General features: G+C 31.0%; 1 protein-coding gene across 9 annotated transcripts in view; it reads right to left on the bottom strand.

Annotated features, from left to right (window-relative positions):
- Window positions 1-25545, bottom strand: part of LOC145311863 (uncharacterized) — an 83691-nt gene that overhangs the window by 40677 nt on the left and 17469 nt on the right. For 2 of the 9 annotated variants that reach the window (XM_080150874.1, XM_080150881.1), the window contains exon 1: window positions 10345-10727. The exons of the other annotated variants lie outside the window; for them this stretch is intronic. The gene's annotated coding sequence lies outside the window, so the exon portion shown is untranslated. Of the gene's footprint in view, window positions 1-10344; window positions 10728-25545 lie in introns of those variants that run through there. 9 annotated transcript variants of the gene reach the window in all.

Here is a 25545-nt window from a genome sequence, read left to right as displayed (position 1 = left end):
ATGTCCGTACAACAATATAACATCCGCCTTGTTTCAGCAAATATTTTTTTTTTAGATAAAAAAGATAACACAAAAAAATGCAAACGCAAAAAATAGCCAATTAATAAAATCTTAATCTTTAATGTTGCTACGCTTTCTAAATTGTAGCAGATTTTTACAGGAATCATCCTGCCACGTTTGAATCAATAGGATATACAAAAAAAGTCCATAAACAATTAAACTAACGTAATTTTATTGTAGTTTAAGGAACATACAGTCAGCCTCTAGCTGATACAGTTATAGAGTAGCTACGCAGCTCTAATCTGTTTTCTATGAATATGTGATTGATTGCATAAGCAAAAGGATGTTAAATACATACTTTTACACACACACTAGAATAAAGATTCAGTAATATTAATCTTTAGGCACAATTGTAATTGGGCGATTTATTCTCAAAATAACATCAAAATTTAGATAAGGGAAAGCGAAATGGTTAAGAAAAAGTAGATTGTTAGAATAACTTTATGTACAAGCCATATTACCCCTCCTTGCCTTAAAATATTTTTCACCACCTGTTTCTAACCCCCTGCGGAAAAGATAACCCTACAATAAAATATATCATTTAAAGCACATAAAACAATATAAGATATATTCCAAAGGAATTTTTTAAAAAAACTGAAGTTAAACTGTCTGAATATTTTTCCCTTCTCAAAAGCTTGTTGTATGGTAATAGAACGCAACAAAATAATCAAATTAACTCTAATTCTTTTCATCAATGCAGTGTATCTATGTAGGGATCTTAAGGGATAGGACAATCAACGATAGATTTATATACACCCCCTATGATCACGAAACAAAATTACCCTTTAAGTAGATTAAAGCTATTGGTTAAAACGTTTCAACACTCAACTTAATGAATCAACCAATTATTTTTTATTAAGTTTCAAAACCAACGAATAAGAAAACGTAATTGTAAAATTTTGGGTACTTGTGTAATCCAATGTACCCTTCCTCCCGGGTATCTATGGAATATTCATTGATTCAGATATATTCAGTGAAAAATACTAGGAAAAATTATTTAGCAAAAATCTTCAATTTCTTAAAAATTAATTATTAAATAACATCTTTTACAATACGTGCAGTACTAACAGAAACAATTATTATCTAACAAGAACAATAAAAAACATAAGTATTGCAGAAATTGCAACTTATACCTCAAAAGTAAACAAATTTTAAGTCTATAGTTGTTTTAAAATTTATATTGTAAAGGCCAGTGTTTCACATTTTGCAGTTTTTGTAAATAATTTCCTGAAATGAATTATGTACTTATTTTATAACTTAATAAAGAATATGATAAACTATATTGGAGGACTTCAATTTAATTTCTTAATAACTGTGACGTATTGACTGATGTACGAACATGCACTAAACGTAGCAAAGCATCGCTATTAAAAATGATGACAAAGTAAGTAATTAATCTTGTGCAATTTTAAACTGCAAAAATGTCATGTTTTTTAAAATATTTTTTTATATAACAATGTCAGATTTAATTATCTTAATAGGGACCATCAGATAAATTAATTTAGTTTTTAATGATAACTTAAAATGTTTTCGTAGACTTACTTTCAATCTGTGTTTGTTTGATTTTATGTTTGTCTTTGATATAGTAAAAACAAAGCACAAAAGCACAGTTAAAGGTGAGCAGGCGTTATCCTCTTAAATATTTTTTCAATTTTGAAAATTTAAGTACCACCCCCCCCCCCCCCCCCGCTAAACGACAAACAACTATTTTAGGTTAGGTTAGGTTTTAGGCTAGGGAGCCGAGCGCTGCGGCTAGGCAGGCAAGGGGTCCGAGCGCTGCGGCTATGCAGGCTAGGGAGCTGTCGGGGGGGGGGGGGGGGGGGGTACTCAAATTTTCAAAATTGAAAAAAAAATTTCCAAGAGGATAATACCGGTAAGCAAAAAGTAAAAATCTAAATACCCTTTTTTTCAATATGCCTAAAAATCATGAAAACGTTTTGTTAATTCATATTTTAGTGAATATATATTTTCTTGCGTAAGAATTAGTATTTACTTACAAGGACAATACGTCCGTTAGTTACGAAGCAATATTCAATAACAATACCTATTGAAAAAAATATTTATAAATAGCTTGTCTATAGCTTAATATCTCGCAAATTACTATACCGTTAGGCAATTTTCATATTTTTTGTTTAGACAAAAATTAAAGGTGGGAGAACCCACAACTGTAACATCCCTCTTGGGGCTAAGACTCCAGAGGATTGCAGCGGGACCACTAGTAATAGTGTATACTTCAATTGACGATAAGATCTTCATGACTTTCAGTCAAGCCTGTTAAAAAATGAATAGAACAGCTACGCTGGTGTAAAAGATCAATATAGCATACGTGTTTGTACTGAAAAGTCATTTTTGCTCACTATAATCAGGATATCAGGATATGTAAATGATTAACATCCGCCATATTCATTTTACTTAACTTGATATAACCTTTTAGTTAACAAATCACCAGTAGAATCTTTGATAGAGAAGATTTTAAATAGGTATTAAGTTTCAAGTAATTTTGTCCTTTTTTTCACATGATTTTAAACAGATTAAATTGTTTATATACATCTTTCATTGATCTATCCCTATATCCCTGTTGAAGTCCATTGAACCGCGCAGTACAAATGTAACTGCTACCTAACCATTAATTGAATTGCAGTTGGTCCGACCTTATTCAGTATGACCACCCAAACTGGGACAGGGGTATGCTTTTTAAAGATATTTTTCTTCTTGTCCCCACACCTGGACCCAGTGCAGACTTTCAATTGAATCTTTGAATTTCATTCAATACCGTCGTAAATATTAACACGTTCAAGTCGCTACAAAAGAGCAGAAAGCATTTTGCTTGAAGAAAATATAGTCCAGGTAGTTGTCTGGATTATAAATCTATACTTATTAAATCTATTGTATTAGGTGTATTAATATTCCTATTATAAATAAAGTATTTTTCGGTAATAAAATTTACATATAATGGTGATAACATCTGTGTCTGTTCTGTTATATCAATGGATTTTAATAGAATCTATATTCATCCAAACACAAATTGAGTAATCAAAGAACATTTCATGAGTTAATAAGATTATCACTATAACACCTGGCGAAAAGAAATATAGATTATTCTCTATTATTTGCTTAGTGAAATGTGGCTGAGGTTCATAAAGTAAAACAAGTATGAAAACGTCTACGTAGTAAAGCTTTTTGTCAATAAATTAAAATTAAAGATCCTTATATAAAAATAACAAAATGTTTGTGAGTTTGTATATTAGTGCCGTAGGATCTTGCTAATCGCTGAACAAATATGGTTCTCCTTTACAATGTACCTTCTAAAAGGACCTGGGAAATTTTACAACTAGTTATTACAAAAGCAAGTACTTTTGTTCAGATTTTCTTAACTTTTCAGTTTCCTTATAAGAGTAGCTTCATAAATAAAAAATAAAAGGATGACATATTCTACAGAATCTTTTAACTGACAACCAATTATTATAATTCATTTCTCGTATTCATTCGAATCCGGTGGATAGGAACCGGTTCTCATCCATACGAAAAAACTATGTCTAGCATCGTATTATATCCAGCTTTCTAAGAATATAGAAATGTACAATCATAAGATTAAAACCAGTTTTTTTAGCCCGTGCCTTCGGCACCTCGGGTCTAAAAAAACTAGTTTTAATCTTATAATTGTACATTCTATATCCGCGGAAAGCGGTTTATAATATATACGATGAAAGAAATAACTATTTCTGTATGGCTTTATAGTTAGTTGACCCAGGGAAGGAAGGGGCATTGGGCTTATTATTACACTAGTCCCCAAGGTTTTGTAAGAACGTTTTCTTATTCATTGGCTTAACAACTTTGGAGACTTTAGTGATTTTTGATTGGTTGATCCATTAAGTTGAGTGTTCAAACGTTTCAACGACTAATTTTAATCTACAGAAGGGGTAATTTTGTGTATCATCATTGGGTATGTAAATCATTTTTTGGCCATTGTCTTATCACTTTACATCTCTGTAGTTAACCATGTATATGTAAATAAATGATTATAGAATTATTAGTTAAATAAATATAAAATGTTTTTTGCCGGTTGCAGCAATGTTAATCCTGATTGAATAGATGTTTGGTAAGCAAGTATTTATTGTACTGGAATAAAAGCTACAGCTAAGGTTTTTCTTAAGATTGTAACAGATAAACTTTACTAATATTTAGTATGAGTGCTATATAATATTAAAGTAAGATAAATCCTAAGCAGAAAAGGACATTAGGAATGTAAATTAAACTTGTAACTAAAGTTTTCTTAATACATTCACTAAATGGTTGGCTTAAAACTTTTAGTGGGTTGTACCAATTAGGAGTAACCTAACTTTTCCATGTAAGATGTATTTTTTGTCTTAATTGGAGGAGCACATGTTTTTATCGTTCATTGTTTTATCCCTGGATTCCTTCCTGGGTATACCTATTCTTAGGGATCTAAAGGGATAATACAATGACCAATAAATTGATGTTCATCACCGATGCTGATACACAAAATTAGTTGTTAACATGCTTGAAACTTATTTAAACAACCAATCAAAATTCAATAAAAGTCACTAAAGTTGTTGAATCAACGAATAAGAAAACATTATTATGAAACTTTGGGGACTTTAAGAATACTTGAAACTGCAAATCAACATAACAAGAAATACCTTACTATCAGAACGTACATACGTAAACAAATCAGTTTAGTCGGTGTGCTGCCATCTTTCTTTAGATAATTGTAATTGAATTTATTAGTTACAGTCTTCATTAACCTGCACTTTATCAGGTTCAAAACAGGGAAGGGGACAGACATTCTGATATTTGAATTTTGTATTGTTTTGAAGTTTACAAGTGTCTCATAGTTTTACTAGAGGAAAGTTAGGAGATCATTGTATCTCTTTCTTTCTCAACAATCGACTTAATCGAAGCTTAAAACCACCACAGGACCGAGAGGTATATACCCTAAAGAGTAGAATCCAATCGGTTCAGTGGTTACTGAGATCTTAAGCTTCAGACGGACGGACAGACATCAAGCTACTTTGTATTATAGATATATTTACTAAGTATATTTGCGATAACTTTTATTTAATGAAATCTTCCAATTTTTAACATGTACAAAACGGCCTGCTTAATTGCTTCAAGATCCATGTCAGATCTATATAGGAAATAAATGTCTATAAACGAGCTCAAGTTTTCCAAGGAATATTTGTTTAAAACTCATAGTGCTCCAATAATCCATAATAAACTCTCATTGCCCAGAACGATAAGACCCATTATTTTACTTTATTAAAAATAAATTCCTTTTTTTAATTTCATGTTGCTATTTACCTTATATCAATGTATTTAATTTATAATCATAAAAAAGAAAATTTAAATTTATAAAATAATAAATGTAAGAAAACTCTGTTTTAAAAGAATTCGATTGTGGCGACACTTTGTGTGTTCAAATATTAAACTAAAATTGTAATCATCATCATTAACCCTTTGGTGATGGTAATGTAAAGAAAAAATATAATTTAAAAAATCTTTTTAAAATCATTTAGATTATTAAATATTTACTTTCTTTTAGATAGTAATGCCGGGTGAGGAAAATAGATTTATTGAGAAATAGATATGCATATAGAAAACTAGCCAATAGGGAGATAATTATATCGAGCCAACTCTAGTATATCTATATATTCATATCCAGAGATCTAAAGAGATAAGACAATGGCCGTTAAGTCGATGTACATCCCCAATGTTGATACAAAAAATTACCCCTTCTGTAGATAAAAATTAGTGGTTGAAACGTTTGGACACTCTCTAAATGAACCAATCAATCAAAATTTACCAGTCCCCAAGGTTGTTCAACCAACGAATAGGAAAACCTTATTATAAAATTTTGAGGACTAGTGAATAAACAGCCAATTGTCCCCTAACTCCCTGATATATATCATACATATTATTTTTCAATGTTCATAGAAAAGTTGGATAATATGTTTTTGACAGACCAAATTATTACTATTGCAGTGCTCCAGATTCATAATATAATAACAAGGATTATTATATCCATAAAAAATTATATAAAAAAATACCCGGAAATAACCATAATTGCAATCGCCGCCCCGATATGTTTTAGATGGTAAAACCTCCAAAACGGGAAATTAAATACAATAAATATATATTTTAATTTGAGGTCCTTTCTATGTTTTCTAACTTATATACCAAGCAGGGGTATACCATTAAGACATAGTCAGTTTATTTAAATTCTCCTTAACCTGACCTAAAAAAGAACATTAAAATTAAATGGATTTTCTGTAGGATCTTTTTTGAAAAAAGATAATAAAAAATTGAGTATCTGTGCTACTATAACTAATAATTTTACTCGTATTCCTGCAATATATAAAATTGTGTGTAACATTGCAGGGATAAACCAATGGCAGATAAATTGATGTACAACCCCAATGATGATACACAAAATTACCCCTTCTGTAGATTTCGATAAGTGGTTAAAATGTTTGGACATTGAACTTAAAGAACCAACCAATTAAAATTCAATAAAAGTCCCTAAAGTTGTTAGGCCAACGAATAAGAAAACGTTAATATAAAACTTTGAGGGCTAGTGTAATAAACACTCCAATGTCCCCTTTCTCCCTGATTACATTGTGACCAGTAGAGACATCTTATTACACAATTATAGATAAGAATATGTAATACTATTATTGGGAATAATATTTTCTTAGAACATGGAAAATACATGTGGATTTACTCAATAATATAATAACATGGAATAATAAATTAACATGTAGCGAAAAAATAACAATTTTTTTATAATCTTTTTATACAAGTAACATGATTCCTGTCTGTTTGTCGGTGTTTATCTGTACCTTAAGATCTGGCGAATCGCCGATAAATATTGTTCTTCTTTACAGCAAATATTATCAATGTTTTTTTAACTATTTGGAGGAGGGTATCTCTATCCTCCTAAGAAAAATCTCTTCACAAACTCAAAAAAATATTTTTCTTGTTAAGACTAGGAGGGTCGACTTACCACCCCTCCCTTCCCCTTTCACTCAAGTTACCCCAGAGCAATGAGAAAGGTCAAATGAGGTAAGGTCATTTTAAGGTGCTAGAATGCAGTACTTATATTTGGATAACAATACCAAATAATACACAGCGGAAATATTGCGATTATGAGAGAAATAACTATTAAGTAAATGTATTTTTTAATCGAGACAATATTGATAAAAAAGGATTTATATCCGACTCTTATCTTTAAAAGCCACAACAAATAAATATTACAAAATCAAATAATTATAGCCATTCCTTTAATGCTAAAGCATACTAAAATTATTTTGCCTAGAACATTGTCACAATTGCTTAAATATTTTTAATCAAATATTTCTATTAGCTATATGAAAAATAAATTTCTGTAAGCTGTCAAGGGCTATACTAACAAACCAACAGATCTGCAAGCAACAAATTGTTAAGAAGCTACTATAAATAAATAGAATGACCTTTCCGCTAAAAGTTTCTTGACTGAAGGGCAAAAATTTGTAGCTAGAAATCATAATATTTAATTTGACCTTTTAAATTTTTGCCTTCCTACATCTAAAAATATTTTAATAAAATCTAAAACAAAATAAATGTTATTCTTTTTTTGCAGCTATTCTATGATAAGTGTCTATTCGGAATCATCAGCAATGTTTGGTATCAGTATAATTTACAGTCAATAGCCCAGGGATCTAAAGGGATAAGACAATGGCCGTTAAATTGTGTTCATCCCCAATTATGATACGCAAATTATCCGTTATTGATTAAAATTAGTGGTTGAAACGTTTGAACACTCAACTAATGAAACAACCAAACAAAATTTACTGAAGTCCCCAAAGTTGTTAAGGCAACGAATAAGAAAACGTTATTATAAAACTTTGGGGACTAGTGTAGTAAAAAGCTCCTTTACACCCTCCCAGACTGCATTACTTACACTTATATACTAGATAAATATTTATTAGATTTGCAATATTATAAATGTTGTACAAAAATATTTTTCTACGTCTTTAATTGTTAATTTTGCATTAAATTATGTGTGGTCTTGAGCTTTAAGATTAACAATGTAATTTTTACAAAGAAGCTTTTATACATCAAGGGTATTTCTGGCTATCCGTCAGTCATAAGTGCTTTTAATATGCAAATAAAACCTGCAAGTAAAAAGAATTTATGTATATAAACGGTACCATTTATATTTATAAAATCCAGGGCTCGGCAGCAGCACATCAGCCGTGCCTAAGCTTAAAAATTTAACCCGTTTAGATGCTTTGGATTTTTTTTAAAGAGGGATTGCCATAGGTGGGAAGAACACTTATTCCCCAGTGGCAAAACACTACGCCCCTACTGATTTTAGTTCTGAATGTATCACAAGATTTTTTTGCAGCTTGGTGCAGCCGCACTACCCATGGAAAAATGTTGTTCTTGTTAATCTAAAATTTCAGACTAAAAACAAAAGTGAGCTTGTTAAAATAATCAAAAGTAATAAATTTTGATAAGGGTTAATTTCAAAATTAAATAAAAAAGAAAATAAGTAATTTTATTTTAGCATCACATTCACCTTATTTTTTTCAAAATATCTAGTATGCTAACAAAGGTGCTATATAAGATAGAGGTCTGAAACTTATATTGTATGTCCCTCTTTGAGCATGACACCAGAGAGGGAGCCGTGTATTTCTCAAGTCCCCAAAGTTTTATAAAAACCGTTTTCTCATTCGTTGGCTTAACAACATTCGGGACTTGGGTGAATTTTGATTGGTTGGTTTATTAATTGAGTGTTCAAACGTTACAATCACTAATTTTAATCTAAAGAAGCGGTAATTTTGTATATCATAATTGGAGATGTACATCAATTTATCGGCTATTTACTTATCCCTTTAAATCCATGGCATGACACATATCCTAAATGTAGAAAAGTCTCGCTTTTAAGAACACATTTATAAACACATATTTGAGTATGAATGTTTTGTGACGCAATATGAATTATCTAATTTACTCCACATAGTTTCACATCTTTACACTGTCAAAAGTATGATTATACAACATCAGAAATTAGATATTTATCCAGATTTGTTTTCATTTAATTTTATTTCCTGTTTTTTGGCAATGTTGAATTTCACCTATTTCCCAAAATTGCCATTAGTTTGATAGGGTTAGGGTCACGATTGAGTAGAAGTGGGGTATATCAACACAACGCCCCTCTTGAAATACAAATTAGAAAGGTGTTTTCAATATTTTCAAATACGTAAGATTGATTTTTTATAAAATCTAATTTATTTATTTCATGTTAGCCCCACGTAATGGTTAGGCTATCTCAAAGTTCAGGCCCCTTGCAGGGAGTAGAGGCTTGGTAACAGTTAATGCTGGTGGATTTAATCGCATTGGAGTCGTATTTTTGGTTATTAAAAATCGTAATGGATTTTAAAGGACAAGAGTGGGGGGGGGGGGGTTATATATATAAATCATTCTCAATACTCGTTCCTTCAATTACCTTAACTCTACACAAAAGATATCTGTAACCACTAAACCGATTAAGTTCTCCTTTACAAGGAAGCTTCACATAGGATTTAGAATGGTTTGAATCAGAAGCCAAAAAGTGACGACGCTTTCGCTAGTTTTACTTAATTTAGATTTTTTATTTATTCTCCATTAATCTATGCATTTATTCCTGATTATTATATGCCTTTGCTTGCTAGGCCTTTCAGAAAGAAACCTTTCAACTTTTCCAGTGGTTGATTAGCAAAAATACAACAAAATATTCAAATAAAGTTTGGATAATAATGCAATTAAAATCTTGGTAAGATAGGTGGGTATTAGTTCATCCCAAAATAACTATTTTTCCCAAACCATTTTTTGGTCAGGCAAAAGTAGGAAATGGTGATAACAAAACTCTGATATTATTTATTTATTTTAAGCAAAATAATACCTTATTATTAAGAATCTATATTTTTACAGTTTTTCTCAATTACACTGTCAATCTTTTGCGCTAATATATTATAGACTTGCGCATGTGTCCCTAACAACTAGGGGCTCTGTACATGAAAAGGTATTGAGGGTAGAAATATACCATCCAAGGACCTCTTTAAAGCTTTCTAAAAATTGAGAACTCAATCAGTTCAGTAGTATCTTAAGCTACAGTCAAAAAAAACCTTATTACTTTACATAATAGAATATTGTTTAAATGTAAGTATAGTTTAAATTTTATTAATGCAAAATATTTACATTTGTTATGACACTATCAAGACGAAAAATATTTTATCTTACCTAGAGAAAACATGTTCATCATTTTAGTATACAATCACTCTTATATACACTATCTTTATATAATTATATCACACAATTATAATCACTTGTTTTCCCCTCAGAAATACGCTGAACTTGAAATATATTTAGCTTCTAGCTATTCATACATACTATATGTACATATATCTACACTAATAATTTTGTAGTTTTTCATAAATATAACACTTCTGAAAATCACAAGATTTGAAATTGTCACAACATATGAAGATACATATTTGTATATTCAATATGATTCTAACTAGAGGAGAGGAAAGTGGGATGAAAAGCTAAAAAAATGCATTTAACTTTTTCCATCCAGACACTGTTTAGTATTTGTGAGTTGATCAGCTGTAGAATTAGATACTGTGTTGTAGACTTGCTTTCCTTTACATTGCCCTAGCCCTTCCCCTTTTTTCCTCCACATAATATAAGAGCTCTCTTTTCCCTCCCATACCTCCTCTGTCAACATCTAAAAGCTCTCTCTCTCTCTCCTCAATCTCTCGCTATTATCTCTTGTCAATACTATTTCTAAACCTCTTTTTAAGAAGCCTTCCCTTTTTTTACTTCTCTTAAAATAAAATTCCAAAATCTGCCTCCTTTTTTAGTTGTACTGACAATATGTATAAAAATACCAAATAATACGTTGATTTCAAATTTGTTACTACCGACCCCATGATAATTCACTCACTTAACAAATCACAAATATACCAATTACACAACAAAAATGAGTTTTGCTATTATATAAGGCTCACAGTTAAGTTTTACATAATGGCAGCAACAAAAATATCATGTATAGTATCGGAGTGGGGGGTAAGGGGGGGGGAGAAGGGAAGTGGGTGTAATCACGCACTCCACAACGTGTATCCATACTTTTTGTACTTAGCTAGCGACCTTCATAGATAGATAGCTCATACTAACAACTATATTTCATAATAACAATTATATAATCACTAAAAGTGTACTACAATAACCAAAAGTGCTTTCTTTTTAATATAAATTGATGTATTTAGATTACAAGTCTATGAAATAAATGGGACTAAATAAAAATAAATATTTTCTGAAGTTGATCAAATGCGTAAAAAACTTGTTGTTGGCTTGGTGTAGAGATAGGGCCGCGACTGCCTGTGCGTTTTGTGTGTGTTTGTGTGTGTGTGTGTGTGCGCGAACTAATGCTGGAACAAGAATGATTTTGTTGAAATAAGCACAGCAATGACAAGCTTACTTTACTTTCATGATTGAAGAACAGTCAAGTATTCTACTAAAAACTTGTGAAATAATCCTGAATCAAAATATAGCCAAATTTTTATTTTTATATTTTTTAATTCCGTCAAAGAAGAAAAATATCGCAATCTATCATAAAATTAATCTAAAATTTGAGGGTTTGACTTGGTGACGACGTACACACCCTAGTTATAGAATAGCTGCGCTACTAAAAAGGCACAGAGAGTGTTCACTAAAATTACTACGAGTAGCGACAACAACTACTACATGATGAGAGAGCTCTAGCTAGACGTACAACAACCTACGGACGGACGAGGGAAGGCAGAATTTAGAATTATATGTAGCTAAGCAGCAAGCACTACTATATAAAATGGTGCCATTAAAGAGTAGTGCAAAGAAACTAGTTTCTAAATTTCAAGTATTTTTAATATTAGCAGGGAGCAAGGGATAGGATAATGAATGATAAATAAATTTTCTCTCATACAGAATTTGTAAAATTCTTTATCTGTATTGTAAGGGAAGAAAGTTATTTTTTTACCATTTGCCCATCCCTATATCTCAACTATTACTAGAGTTTGGTTATTTTTTTTATCTGCTTAGGTTATCTAGAGTGGCTTTATTTGTATATCTATCTGTTCTCTAAAATACTCACAAAACAAGGATGACAACATCCATAAGTAGCGAAGCCAAAAAATTCATGGATGGGAATACGGTTGTTTTCTTAAAACGACAGGAAATTTAATTTTTATCTCCTTAACTTACCAAATTTGGAAAATCGGACATGTACTGTACATAAGAGAAATGGAAAAATAAGGAAAAAATTAAAAATAGCCAAAAACCTGCATAAAGGCAGTCTGACTGTCATGGTTGTTTTCTTTAAACGACAGGAAATTTAATTTTGATATCTATAACTGAATTTTTTTTGGAAATCGGACCATAAACAACAAAGATATGGAGAAAAATGTGAAAAATACAAAAATAGCCTAAAACCTGCTAAAAAGCGGTCCGACCGCCATTGATGTTTTATAGTTAATTGTGCTCCTTATTAATAGGAATGTTGTCAAAAAATTTCAGCATTCTATCTTTTATAGGAGCTGAGTAAATCCCATTTCCCCCATAGCGTTACGGACTGACTGACTGACGGACAAAGTGAATTATAGAGTAGCTTCGCTACTAAAAACAGGCACAGATAAAAATTTTATCAGGGGTTGTAAGCTTATTGGGTTGTCTTTTGGGAGGGTGTCTTGACTCCCCCCCCCCCTTTTTACAATGCTGCACTAAATTTTTAAAGAATCATACACAAATATTATTATTATTTTTTAAATTTGAATTTAAAATATTTTAGAAAAGAAACGATTAAAATTGATATATTTCATTAGTTCTTTTTTATGTCATTCTAAATTATATTTTTCTTTATTCATAAGGTAACAAATATAATTTAAATAAATATGCAAGTTTTGGAGCTTCCCTAATTTTTATAATCTTGAATTTCCTGACTATGGTTTTCTAAATTTTAAAAATAAACTTTTCATTTTAAATATGTTTAATCAAATTTCAAGCTATTGCTTTTTATAAATTTAACCATAATTTAAAATTTTATGAAATAGAAAAACAAAGTTTATTGAATTAAAATGATATATTAAGTTTTTGACAGCTATTGTCATTAAATCATTATGCCATAATATGCTTTTTCAATTAGATAGTGCGTAGAGTAAACTTTAGGCTTTTTAGGAACATGATATATTTATGTTTTTTTTTATGTCTCTGTGTGTTACTGTATGTAAAAAGGTCCTGGGAAGGTTTATATCTATTTGGAGGAGGGTACCACCTCCTTCCCAATTGAATCGCCAATAAAAAAAAAATTACCTCCCTAATTTTTTACTTTATAAAAAACATTAGTGAAAATGGGAGTGTTCGACTTAACCCCCTAACCTCAAGTGCTCCTAGAGGCCGCAAGTTATATATAGAGTAGCTGAATTCCATGAAAGGTGCATTATATGCATAAAACACTTTTAGATTTAAATAAAACCATAGCCCTTAAATTAGGAATAACCCCTTATTTTTAAAATGCGTATATATTACATAGCAATTTTCTTTTGTCTAGTCCTAAACCATGACTAAGGCAGAATTTTGCTTTCTTTGTTATATAACATCAATAAAAATATAAGTAGCGTACTAATAAAGTACACGTAATTTTTAATCTTGCATAACGACTCATGAATAAAAACGTTTCATGCACGGGCTATTTAATCATTAGGGAAAAAGATGGAATTAAATAATTTTTTTAAGTAGCTGTTTTATCAAACCTAGAATTGTTCTTTATTGGCTGATTTTAAATCTGAAAAGCTTAATTTCCTCAAGACTAAATGACTAAATAAAAATTTTTCTTTTTTTGTCTTCTTAACATCTAATCTTGATATTGCCTTTTTAAACTATTCATATTGTCTGTTCTTTTAAAATCAACAATTGCTTGCATTTATTGCTTCGCTATTTTTTTTTGTTTTTTGTTAAAGGAATATTTTTGTTTTCATTTCATAAGAATGTATTAACGAGCACATTTTTAAATGTATTCATATTTAACAACTATGACAACTGTCATTATAAGAGTAGATTTACAACTAATAAAAGAACTTAAATATTAGATATATTTTTTATTTTTTAAATTTAAATAATGAGTATTTTTAGTGGTGCAGCTTATGTATAGCTAGAACTACGTACGTCAGTCATTTGTACAGAAATATGCATCTTTGATAATAATTGTAATTGTACCTACTTAATTATCAAATACGATTTGCATTACTATGGAACTTGTATGTATAGGTGCGTTCTTTGCGCTTTTCTTTTGGACATTATTGATATTGTTGAATTTAAACTACACTATTTCATTTTTAAAATAATTATTTTGAATTATACTGAAAAAGTAATCAACTAAATGAAACGCTCTGTCATATTGTTTTAAAACTTTTGAAAATTCATGTTTTCTAACAAATGAAGAAAATGTCTGAGAAAATATACAAAACAAATTTTTATGTAGTAATTAAAGTAAGTTTTGATTTCAATGTAGTAGGTTTTGTGTATTTACTATTTACTATTATGTTAGTGTATATATTCAGGAAAGGTTTGTGTTACCTTTGATATATTTCCAGTATAGCTCAGAATCCGAATAATTTCCACTGGATTACAACCGGTTTTGAGCCATACTTTAAAATCATGTATTTGTATTATAGAGAGTGTTAAACCATGTTTTGTTGGACCCTAATGCCGACAAAACCGGAATTATTTTATTATCCGTGGAACACTGATTACAATTTGAAGCAATAAACAACTACCATGTGTCATAAAAATGAGCATGGCTGATGTATCCTTATATAAAAGTAAAAGGATCGATGTCTGTCTGTACCAAACATAGGCGTCCAAGGGGGGGGGGGTAATGGGGCGATTACCCCCCCCCCCCCAAAAACGAATTTGGGGGTGCCGTAGGCAACCCCAAATTTTTTTAATTTTACCCCCCCCCCCCCATTTAAAATTTACCCCTACCCTGGGGGTGCCGTAGGCATCCCCAACCATTTAGGAGGGGGTATTTACCCCCCCAAACAATTTTGAGGGGGTAAATACCCCCCCCAAAATAGAAAATCTCTAACTAAAAAATTTTTAATACTAAATTTTTGATAAAATTTAAATTACCCCCCCCCCAAAAATTTTACCCCGGGGGTAAATTTTGAGGGGGTAAACAAATTTTACCCCTGCCAACAGATTTCAGGGGGGGTAATTACCCCCCCCCCCAAGCAAATTTTACCCCCGGGGTAAAAATTTTGGGGGGGGTAAAAAAAATTTGCGGCGCGCTTCGCGCGCCATTTTACCCCCCCCCCAAAACCGAATTACCCCCACCATAAAAAATTTTACCCACCCCCCCAAAATAAAAAGCTTGGACGCCCCTGGTACCAAAGGATCTCTATAACCGTTGAACCGATGGGTTGTTTCAATATCCGCTATATTTAGTGGCATTGTGAAGACATACACAGCACTCATGTAATTGGTATCAAACATAAAAAAAATTGTCTTTTTTTCCCTATAAAATGTGTTATTGATATTGAGAAAGGATTAATATTTTAGTTCTAATTGCTATTTGATACTAGCTAGTAATAGTACAATATTAATGTAATAAACAATCTATTATTATACATCTTTTCATCTGCAATCTTAAAAAATCTAATATGATATTTTAACCTTCAGACAGGCACAAAACATCATAAAATTACGAAGAGAGGAGTTCAATTTTAAGATATTGTAATCTAGAATTTATGAATCTTCTAATTTTATTCGTTCATGCCATAAAATTTAATCATTAATTGAATAGATCATAATTTCCAGTTCAAATATTAATTAATAGACCAAAACAAAAATTTTAGAAGTGTTACAGTTTACTTTCAAGTACCTGTTCATATTGAGTTTTAGTTTCCTTAAATTGCAAGATCTCTGTATATCCCCTTCCTTGTTATGATATCTATAACTTATAGACAAGGATATTGCATTTAAAAACAAGAATGCAACATCCATAAGTAGCGAAGCTCAAAAATTTTGGAGGGACATTCAGAAAAATATACTATGAAGAAGTGTCATAGAAAACATTAAATTGAAAAAATAAATCACAAAACCTTTTAAATTTTATAAAGTGAAAATCTAGGAACCGATGTAGCACCCCAGCCAATCTTAATGAAACTCTATGAAAATATGTAGAATGTGAACTTATTTGATCCCTGAACATTGTATTTGTATATCTTGAAAAGGAGCCGAGAAAATCACGTTTAACCCAAAACGCTTCAAACGGACAGACATACGGACGGAAGGACAGACTAACATTTCAAATCATAGAGTAGCTGTGCTACTAAAAGAATGCAAATTTGTAGTTGCAAATGATTAGATGAAGCCTTATGATGATATTTTTAAATGAACAAGACTTAAATAAACTTCAGGGGCTTCTTTATCAAAAACCATGAAACCATGCTTGTCTTAATACAATATTTTTTTTAATACTAGCGGCTATGCCCCTAGAGACCCCTGGATTTTTCTAGGGGCACTTAGGGGCGGCTGGGACAGTCGACAAGCTTACACATAAGTCTGAACAAAATTATAAGTTAATTTGTTGCAAAACCGACCCTAATTATAGAAAAGCTACGCTTTTTAAAAAAATAACGCTCTAAACCTAAACAACGGTAGTAAGTCCAAAGACATTGACATATTACCATAAGAAAACTGTTTTGTCTCCAATATTCCGCACCAGACAAAAAGAAATACTTTTCATTAAATGTTATACAATAAAATATAAAAAAACCATTTAAAAAAAAGAATAATTACCCTTTTGGCTGGCGGTAAAGAAAGACAATTAATGGTCACAAAAAACTGGAACTTTTTTTTAGAATCCGCAAAACTTATGTGTTCAATTAAGTGGGATAAGATAATAGAGATAAATTAATAATCTACCAAATGATAAATTTTAACATTCTGTCATTGGTTGGAGGTACATTAGAAGTTAGATTGTAGATTAATTTACCAAACAGTCATTGTGCTGTACAATGTACATCTGACAAATAATACACAAAAACTAAAATCATTCACAGTAAATTATATAATTTTATACACATTTATATTACGTCTAAAATAAACAAACATCAGTGTAACTTTATTTTTATCAAATATAAAGTGTTACTGTGTTATTTAGTTCATAATGTATAAAAAAAAATTTATATTTTTTAGACATGCTAATTTTCAAATGTCATCTGAAATGTCATAATTCAAATAAAATTAATGTCAAGTTTTAGCCAAACAAATTTGTAAAATTATATAGTTACTCTAAAAAGAGAATTTAATAAAAAAACACGCTAAAATATAAAATCTTAAAATAAATTACATCATGTAGTAAGTTTTGGTTGAAGATTCAGATTTTGATAACTACTGAACTTTTCAGTGAAGCAAATCAAAGTCCAATGATGGTTTTAGGCTATTTTCTTACCCCTTTGAATAAGCCGTTACTTTCAAATAAAAGAAAAGTAAATCATTGCTTATGTAGACAAAGATCTAAGTGCAATGTAATCTTAATCCAAATTATTAGCAGGTATTATTGTGATAAATCACTAAAGTTTACATTTAAGTTAGATAAAAAGTTATAATACTATAACGGATTTGTCGCACTATATAGTAGCTGTGCTCTAAAAAAATAATAACCAAACAAATAATGCCAAGAAAAGTAAATTATGTCCTGACAAAAATATTTTTCTTGGATGGAACATTGATGGTTCCAATTTGTATGGAGATTAATATTATTCCTGTTTTTGTAAAGGTTGGGGGATACATAAAACAAAGAAAAAGGGTTAATAAGATAACATTTTTATAAAAATTAAAATGTTAGGGGAAAAAATCAATAGAAGTCTAAATGAAGCAGCTTATAGTTCCTATTAAAAATGACCAATGATAGGCCAGTATACATTTTAATTAACCATTGGTAAATTATATACTGGCCTATCGTTGCTCCTTTTTTTTAGGCACTATAAAAAGCATTCATAGGGGAAAAAATCCAAAATAATAAATTGAAAAAAATTCATTCAATCTTTAATTATATAAAAAAAAATAAGGTTTAACTTGAGCTCAAAATGGCATTCGTTTTTTTATACCCCAACTCCACCCCCCCCCCCCCCTAACCCTTTTAAAATTCCAAACATGCCAGGGGCGACGATTCTAGTATTTGAACTGAAGGAATAAGAATAGAAAGAGAAGAAATATAATTTTTTACACAAAAGCAATCAAGTTGTGCACGCTTGTGCACAGTGCACACATTGTGCACAAAGAAAACATAAAAAGTGTAAAAAATAAAACAGTATCTATCAATACCTCATACGGGCGAGGCTGCTGTCCATGACACTCTAAAGTTTAGGTCATATGGCCCCCTATGAAATTTTGATGAACACACATTGGAAATGCTTTGAATGAAAAATAGGAGCATACAAAATAAGGTTACTCCAAATAAAAAACTTAAGCTTGAAAATAATTTTTTAAATATGCAATTATATTACAGACAGAATCATTTAAAAATCAAAATATTTTGTCCTTAATGTTGGTTGAGTCAATGTTTTGAAATGAAGACTTGTGAGGGTGAATAAATGCATTCCATTATATGACCAATGATAAGCACCTAATGATATGAACTTTTAAGTTTACATGCCTTTGAGCAAGCCCCTTAATAATTGCAAAGGCTGTTTGTTAGTAATGAATGCATGGATAAAGACGGCTTGGGTTTATTTTGTTGCCTTACTAGCAGTTGAAGTAATTTAGGAAAATCTAACAGCTGATTTTTGTCAATAAAGAGTGTGGCAGGTCTGATTTGCATTTTTATTTCATGTTTTGACCATTGAAAACTGAGCAGAAAGTTAAGGCAGTTGGCTGCAGCTTTTATTTGTACAAAATATTGGTTTATTTTTGCGATACAAAACGCATTTGCCAAGTGCTGATCATGTTCAATCTTCTATATCCTCCCTTCAAGAGGGATCTTACTTTCAGTTTAAATCCTCCTTTCAAACTTACAACTTTCCCTCTCAGTGGCTGAATGAATCAGGGACATAAGGACTTGAAACAAATTTATATAGAGATAAGAAAACTAAATACACCAAAGAAATTAGATTTAATCTTGTTAAACCTTAACGCATTGCATACACTTTTAATTATATGTATATAATATTTTAAAAAGGTGGTCAAATTTTCTCTGGTTATTTTTCAAAGGCTATCCATGTATCCGTGGTTTAAAGGGCCTGGGACAGGACGGGGTTCTTCTCAGGGATCAGGAGGTCAATAATGACTAAATTAATACAAAAAAAACATCTTCCATTTTAACAAAAGATATTAGGATATTATAATTGAAAGATTATCAATTTAACCTCAATTGTCCTAGACGTGTATCCCAACGTTCTCCACCAGCCAAGAAAGTGCACATACTAGTGCAGCCATGCAGGGGCGTCCAAGCTTTTTTTTTGGGGGGGGTAAAAAATTTAAGGGGGGGGGGGTAATTCGTGTTTGGGGGGGGTAAAATGGCGCGCGAAGCGCGCCGAAATTTTTTTTTACCCCCCCCAAAATTTTTACCCCGGGGGTAAAATTTGATTGGGGGGGGTAATTACCCCCCCTAAAGTCTGTTGGGGGGGGTAAATACTCCCCCCAAATCTGTTGGGGGGGGTAATTACCCCCCCCAAACTAATTTACCCCGGGGGTAAAATTTTTGGGGGGGGTAATTTAATTATGTAAAAAAAGCACCTACCTAATCTATTAAGTTAATAAGTACTATCTTATAACATAAAGTAGTAAGTAAGGTTTATTTGACTATAGCTTCAGATTTCATTACTTTTAATACTGAGTTCTCCTTTTTAGGAAAGCTTCACATAGATCCCATGATGGTTCCACACTATTATAGGTCAATCCTTTGAGTGGTTTTAGGCTATTTTTCTCCTCCCTTTTTACCCTTTAGAAAACACGAGTTCTTAGATGCTAAGGGCGCCACTACTATTCAAATATATAGTAGTATCTCATTCTTTAGAACATAAAAATACAATAATTAACTCACTAACCAATGAACCAATATGATTTTACTTTAAAGTGAAGCGTCTTATAGGTCCTGGTAAGTTTTATAACTAGTTTTGAGACACCCTGACATCCTCCCAAAAGAAATCGCCTATAGAAATTCTTTTTCATTATTTAATGAAATATTTAATTTAGTTAGGTATCTATTTTATGGAATCTTCAGTGCTTTACAATTACATCATAGATCCCCGGGATGGTTTTAGCCCTTATAAAGGCCCAAGCAAATAAAACATGATCAAACTATTAAATTTTTTGTTATCATGGTTAAGAACTGTTTTAACTGGTTGGACAGTAAAATTTTTTTTTTAAGAACATTCAATTTGGGGGGGGTAATTACCCCCCCCAAAAAAAAATTTTAAAGAACATTTATTTTGGGGGGGGTAATTACCCCCCCCAAAATGGTTTGGGGGGGTAAATACCCCCCCCCAAAATCGTTGGGGGTGCCTACGGCACCCCCAAGGAGGGGATAATTTTTTTTTGGGGGGGGTATTGTTCACAAAATTTTGGGGGTGCCAAATGGCCCATTACCCCCCCCCTTGGACGCCTATGCAGCCATGGTTAACTTACCTAAAGTTAAAGAATAAACAGTTAAAATACAAAAATACAGGATAAAAAATATCTATAAAAAGGTCGGACTTTGGTCTGTCTATCTATGTGTTTCTAAAAAATGCCAAAAGAGACTGAATTCTTCTTTTCAGGAAAACGTCCTTCATTTATATTACAATACACGACTGATATTAATAAAAATAAAAATGGTAAATTTATGATTGTTACCACCCAACCCTTTGGAGCTATTTCCTATGAAGAGCACAACAACAAATTTAATGTTTTCCACATTGCCAGAGAGTGCAACCCAGGCATCTAAAGGGATAAGGCAATGGCCCATAAATTGAAGTCACATAAGATTACCCCTTTTGTAGCGAAAAATAAATAGGTTGAAACTTTTGAACACTCAACTTAATATACCAGACAATCAAAATTCATTAAAGTCCCCAAAGTTGTTTAGCCAACAAATAAAAAAAAACTTTGGGGACTATTGTAATAAACAGCCCATTGTCCCCTCTCTATCTGAGTGCAACCACTCCAGGATTGTTTGGATGGGACAATAGAACGAAAATAATCACCCCCCAAAATGTATACATAAAAACATTTCTCCTTGTAATCTGGTAAATATTAGAAGAAGAATAAATTTTACATCATTGTCATATCCATCCCTGATAACATTGGGATACATTAAACCTATATGCAGTAGCTTCTAATTTTATTATAAAATATTGATTTTTCATTTTCATATAATAAATCCAAAAGTAATTGTTAATAAAATTAAAATTCAAATAATTTTGTATACGTACAAAGAGGCCCTTTTCACATTATATTAAGTAGTTCAAGTAAATGAAAATATTGACAGGGGAAAATTTGTTGTCAATTTAGCTTGCTAGTATAGACTTTATTTATTGGTCAGATCTTTCATCCGGTAGGAGGTGAAGTTATTTTGGCCAGCCTCGAGCATCACTTTATCAGAGTACATTAAAACCTGGTGCAAGATCCAAGTAATAACATATCGATTTTTATGTATAAAAATTTTTTTTACAGATTGATATTCAAAATATAAATCATAGATCAATTTAAAAATATTATTTGGTGGCACAAAAAAGTTATGAATTTAGTGATGGAAAAGCAAGGTAGACATAAAAAGAAAAAAGCTGAGTTGACAAAATAAACAATCGACAGACTTTCTCTCTTTCTTTAGCTTCGACTTTCAACTAATAAATAACATAATATATCATAATACAATTAGTTTTTTATTAAGGTAATATGATAATTTAATTTGTAAATAGTACCAAATTTCATTTTATATTAGTATAATATTTTTTTATCCGTGGAGAATCTTCATACGCCTGTCTGTAAGAACCGTTTTTTTGTGATTGTCTTTTAATTGTCTGTAATCAGAACGTTTTAGACCGAATGAATGATTTACTAGTCTTTTTTATATAATAGATTGAAAAAATTTGTCGATTACCTACCCTGGCCAAAACTCACACTTTGAGAAAATTAATTTTAATTACCTATTAAATACTCGTAGTTAAAATGAGATAGATTTATTGATTTTTACCAATATGTCCTTGAAAATCATTCAAATTTTAATCAATTCTTCAGACATGCTGTAAAAAATTTGAATATAATTTTGTCTATACATATAATAACGAACACTTGATAAGAAAAATTATGTTTTGCAATTTATATCAAAGTCTAGGACATTACACAACATAAAGATAAGAATACAAATTATTATTTGCCAGGTTTCATGGACATTCTCCGTAAGGATGTAACAAAAATATGTATTTAAAAAAGATAATTATTAGCAGAGCTGGATCTTTGAATGTGTAGCCGTTGCCGTTGCCGCTGCCAGAGGTACAGCCCTTAACCTAATAGCGATCAAATTGGCTACGTGTGGCCACGGCTTTAAACCTTTAAATCACAACCACTTTTGGAATTTTCTGTAAAAATATGAAGAAAAAAAATAATAATACGTAAAAACTTCAAACATTTAAAAATCCATGTTTTATTGGCTGCACTGGCAGTTGCGACGGCTACGACTACGGCCACGGCTACGGCAACGGCTACACATTTAAAGATCTAGCTCAGGTCTTTGGAAGGGGTATTTTAAATCATTACATTTCATAATAGATACCAATAAAAATCAGATTTTAATTTCAAATCAAAATGGCAAAATGATAACTCAGATATTTTATCTTATAACCTTTGTCTGCAAGTTCTAAATGTGTATTGTAGTGGTTTGATACTGTTTGTAGGATAAGAATTTAAACTTTTAAGCTAAAATCATAAATAGGTACAACTATTTAGATGACGGCCTGTCCAAAGACTAGGACTTATGACCACCAAGGATGCACAATTCTTTAACTCATAGTCGTGAGACTAAAGTGACTTCAAACTTTACTTTAAACATAATTTCTTTCCAGTATGGCTCCGAAATATCCGGTGGATTAGAATAGGTTCTCACCCATACTGAAAAATCATGTATAGCATCGAATTAGACAATATTCCACAGATATTAAAATAAAAAATCATATAATTAATACCAGTTTTGTTAGTCCGAGCCTTTGGCCCTCATGACAAAAAAACTGGTTTAAATCTAATGATTTTTATTTTCATCGTCTATAATACGATTCGATAAATAATCATTATGAAACTCGTCTATTATCTTTTTGTTTGTGTTCAAACTTGGTCAATAAAAATAATTTATGTCTATGTATAATGTCTCCTTTTACCAGTCATAGCTGGATGTTGTAAAAACGAGATACATAACTTTCACATCTTTTCTGATAAATATTAAAAGCATATTCACAACCTTTCAGATTCAAGAGAGAAGGAATGTAATAGTCAGTCAGTCAACCAATGAGGGAAAATAACACTTATAAAGATTCCACACAAAAAAATACAATATCTTATATTCTTATCTATGTGATAAAAAAAAAGAAGTGTATTCTTTTTAAAGTTAGCTTTTTCATTGAAGGTAAAATTAAAACTATATATCAATTTAGTCAATGCTAAAGGTTTAAACCTCAGTATTTAATAATAATAGCCCTAAACTAATTCATTACTAGAAAAAAACATTCTTTGAAAGCACAACCTAATAATTCCAGACATTTCAGAGATCTTAAAAATCATATTGCATCAAAAAGTCTTAAAATTATTTCAAAAATAACTTTAATTTCTTCTAAAAAAAAAGTTGCAGTTTGACCTTAGTCTGGCATTTGATGATGCATCATGAAACCTTTCACATTTTTCTAGACCCTTTTGTCTTTTATGATGAATCCAAAATAATAACATTATAGTGACGAAGAGAAAGGACAATGGCTCTTAAAACACACATTGAACTTTATTAATATGACTAGCGGCTTCGCCCCTAGGTTTGATCAAACAAATTTTTCGTGTTTTAGATTTAAAAGAATTTTTTTTTGAGGGGGGAGGGTTCATTTTTTTGGGGGGTAGGGGTGTCCCATCCCCCAAGAAATAGTTATAAACCTTCACGGGACCTATGAAAAGCTACCCTGTAAAGGAGAACCCGATCGGTTTAGCGGTTAGCGAGATCCTTCGCTACAAACAAACAGACAGACAAACAAACAGACAGACAGATATTATTCTAATTTGTATTAATATAATAATAAAAATCTTGAAAAGGTATATCATGGTTTTGGTTATAGGAATCCATAAGTCAGAGAATTTACGCAAGTTTTTATAAAGATTATAAGGGCAAATAACCAATTAAAGCAAATACTATATGCCTCTTTGAATTAATTCAAAAATTATTATGAAAACCCGGGAAAATCCATTTGTAAAATAAGTTTTAAATGTGTTAAGGGTTGTAAGCTAAATTGTAAAAACTTATTCTCTTAAAAAATTCATATAAAATTTAATATTTGCACGAACGAGATCTAAGCGTGCGCATTCACAGATATTTGTTTTAGGGATAAGGGCCTTGAAGGTGTAAAAATGGGGAGGTGGATAACCCTAAAGTTATAATTTACAAAAGGAAATATTTATTATGATTATGAAAATTGATTTAAGGAAAAAGTTTTTTTTTAATATATAAACTATTCTATACTGCAAGTAATAACTTTTGATTTACTAATACTCTTTCTGATCTTTGTACAGCTTATCTAAAATAACTCAACCTTCAAAGAAAACTAACAAATGTCCTTGATTTTTTTATACTATTTATAACTGTATATTAAAACACATTTTTAAAATTAGTGGCCCTCAACCATATTGGTCCAGCGATTAGCGAGATCATTCTGTACAATCAGACTAGCAGACATCTTCTTACTTTTATATAAAAGTAATGATTAAAACGCCATTAAAATTTTGCATATTTTCATGTATCTTCTTAACTTCATCTAACATTTTTGAGTGAGAAGTTTTTGTGTGGTATGGTGTTAACTGTATAAACAACTGCAATTCAATATTGTTGGTCTAACTTTTACCGTTAACAGTACACTTTTACACAATGTGCATCTTAAAAATTTTCATTAAATTAAGATTTATTACTGTGTGTCATAAACAATTGTCCGCAATTTTCCTTTTTTTTAGGGGGGGGGGGTGGTTGAGATGAATTCCTCAAAAATAGTCACAAACCTATACTGGACAATGACATATCAGAAGGTTACAGTGTGGGAGAACATTTTCAGCGGTTAGAAAGATCTTAAGGCACACACAGACTTGGAATAAACATCGACAGATAAACATATTCAAGTACTGGTTATACTTATGGTTATGCAACATGGTACATTGCGGAATGCGCAAAAAATAGTAGCAAGCAGT

The sequence above is a fragment of the Acartia tonsa genome, chromosome 2 (genome assembly GCF_053477335.1).
Source record: "Acartia tonsa isolate MP-2025a chromosome 2, ASM5347733v1, whole genome shotgun sequence".
NCBI lineage: Eukaryota > Metazoa > Arthropoda > Copepoda > Calanoida > Acartiidae > Acartia > Acartia tonsa.
The sequence above is the reverse complement of the archived record's forward strand: the minus strand, read 5'-3'. Positions and strand labels throughout refer to the sequence as shown.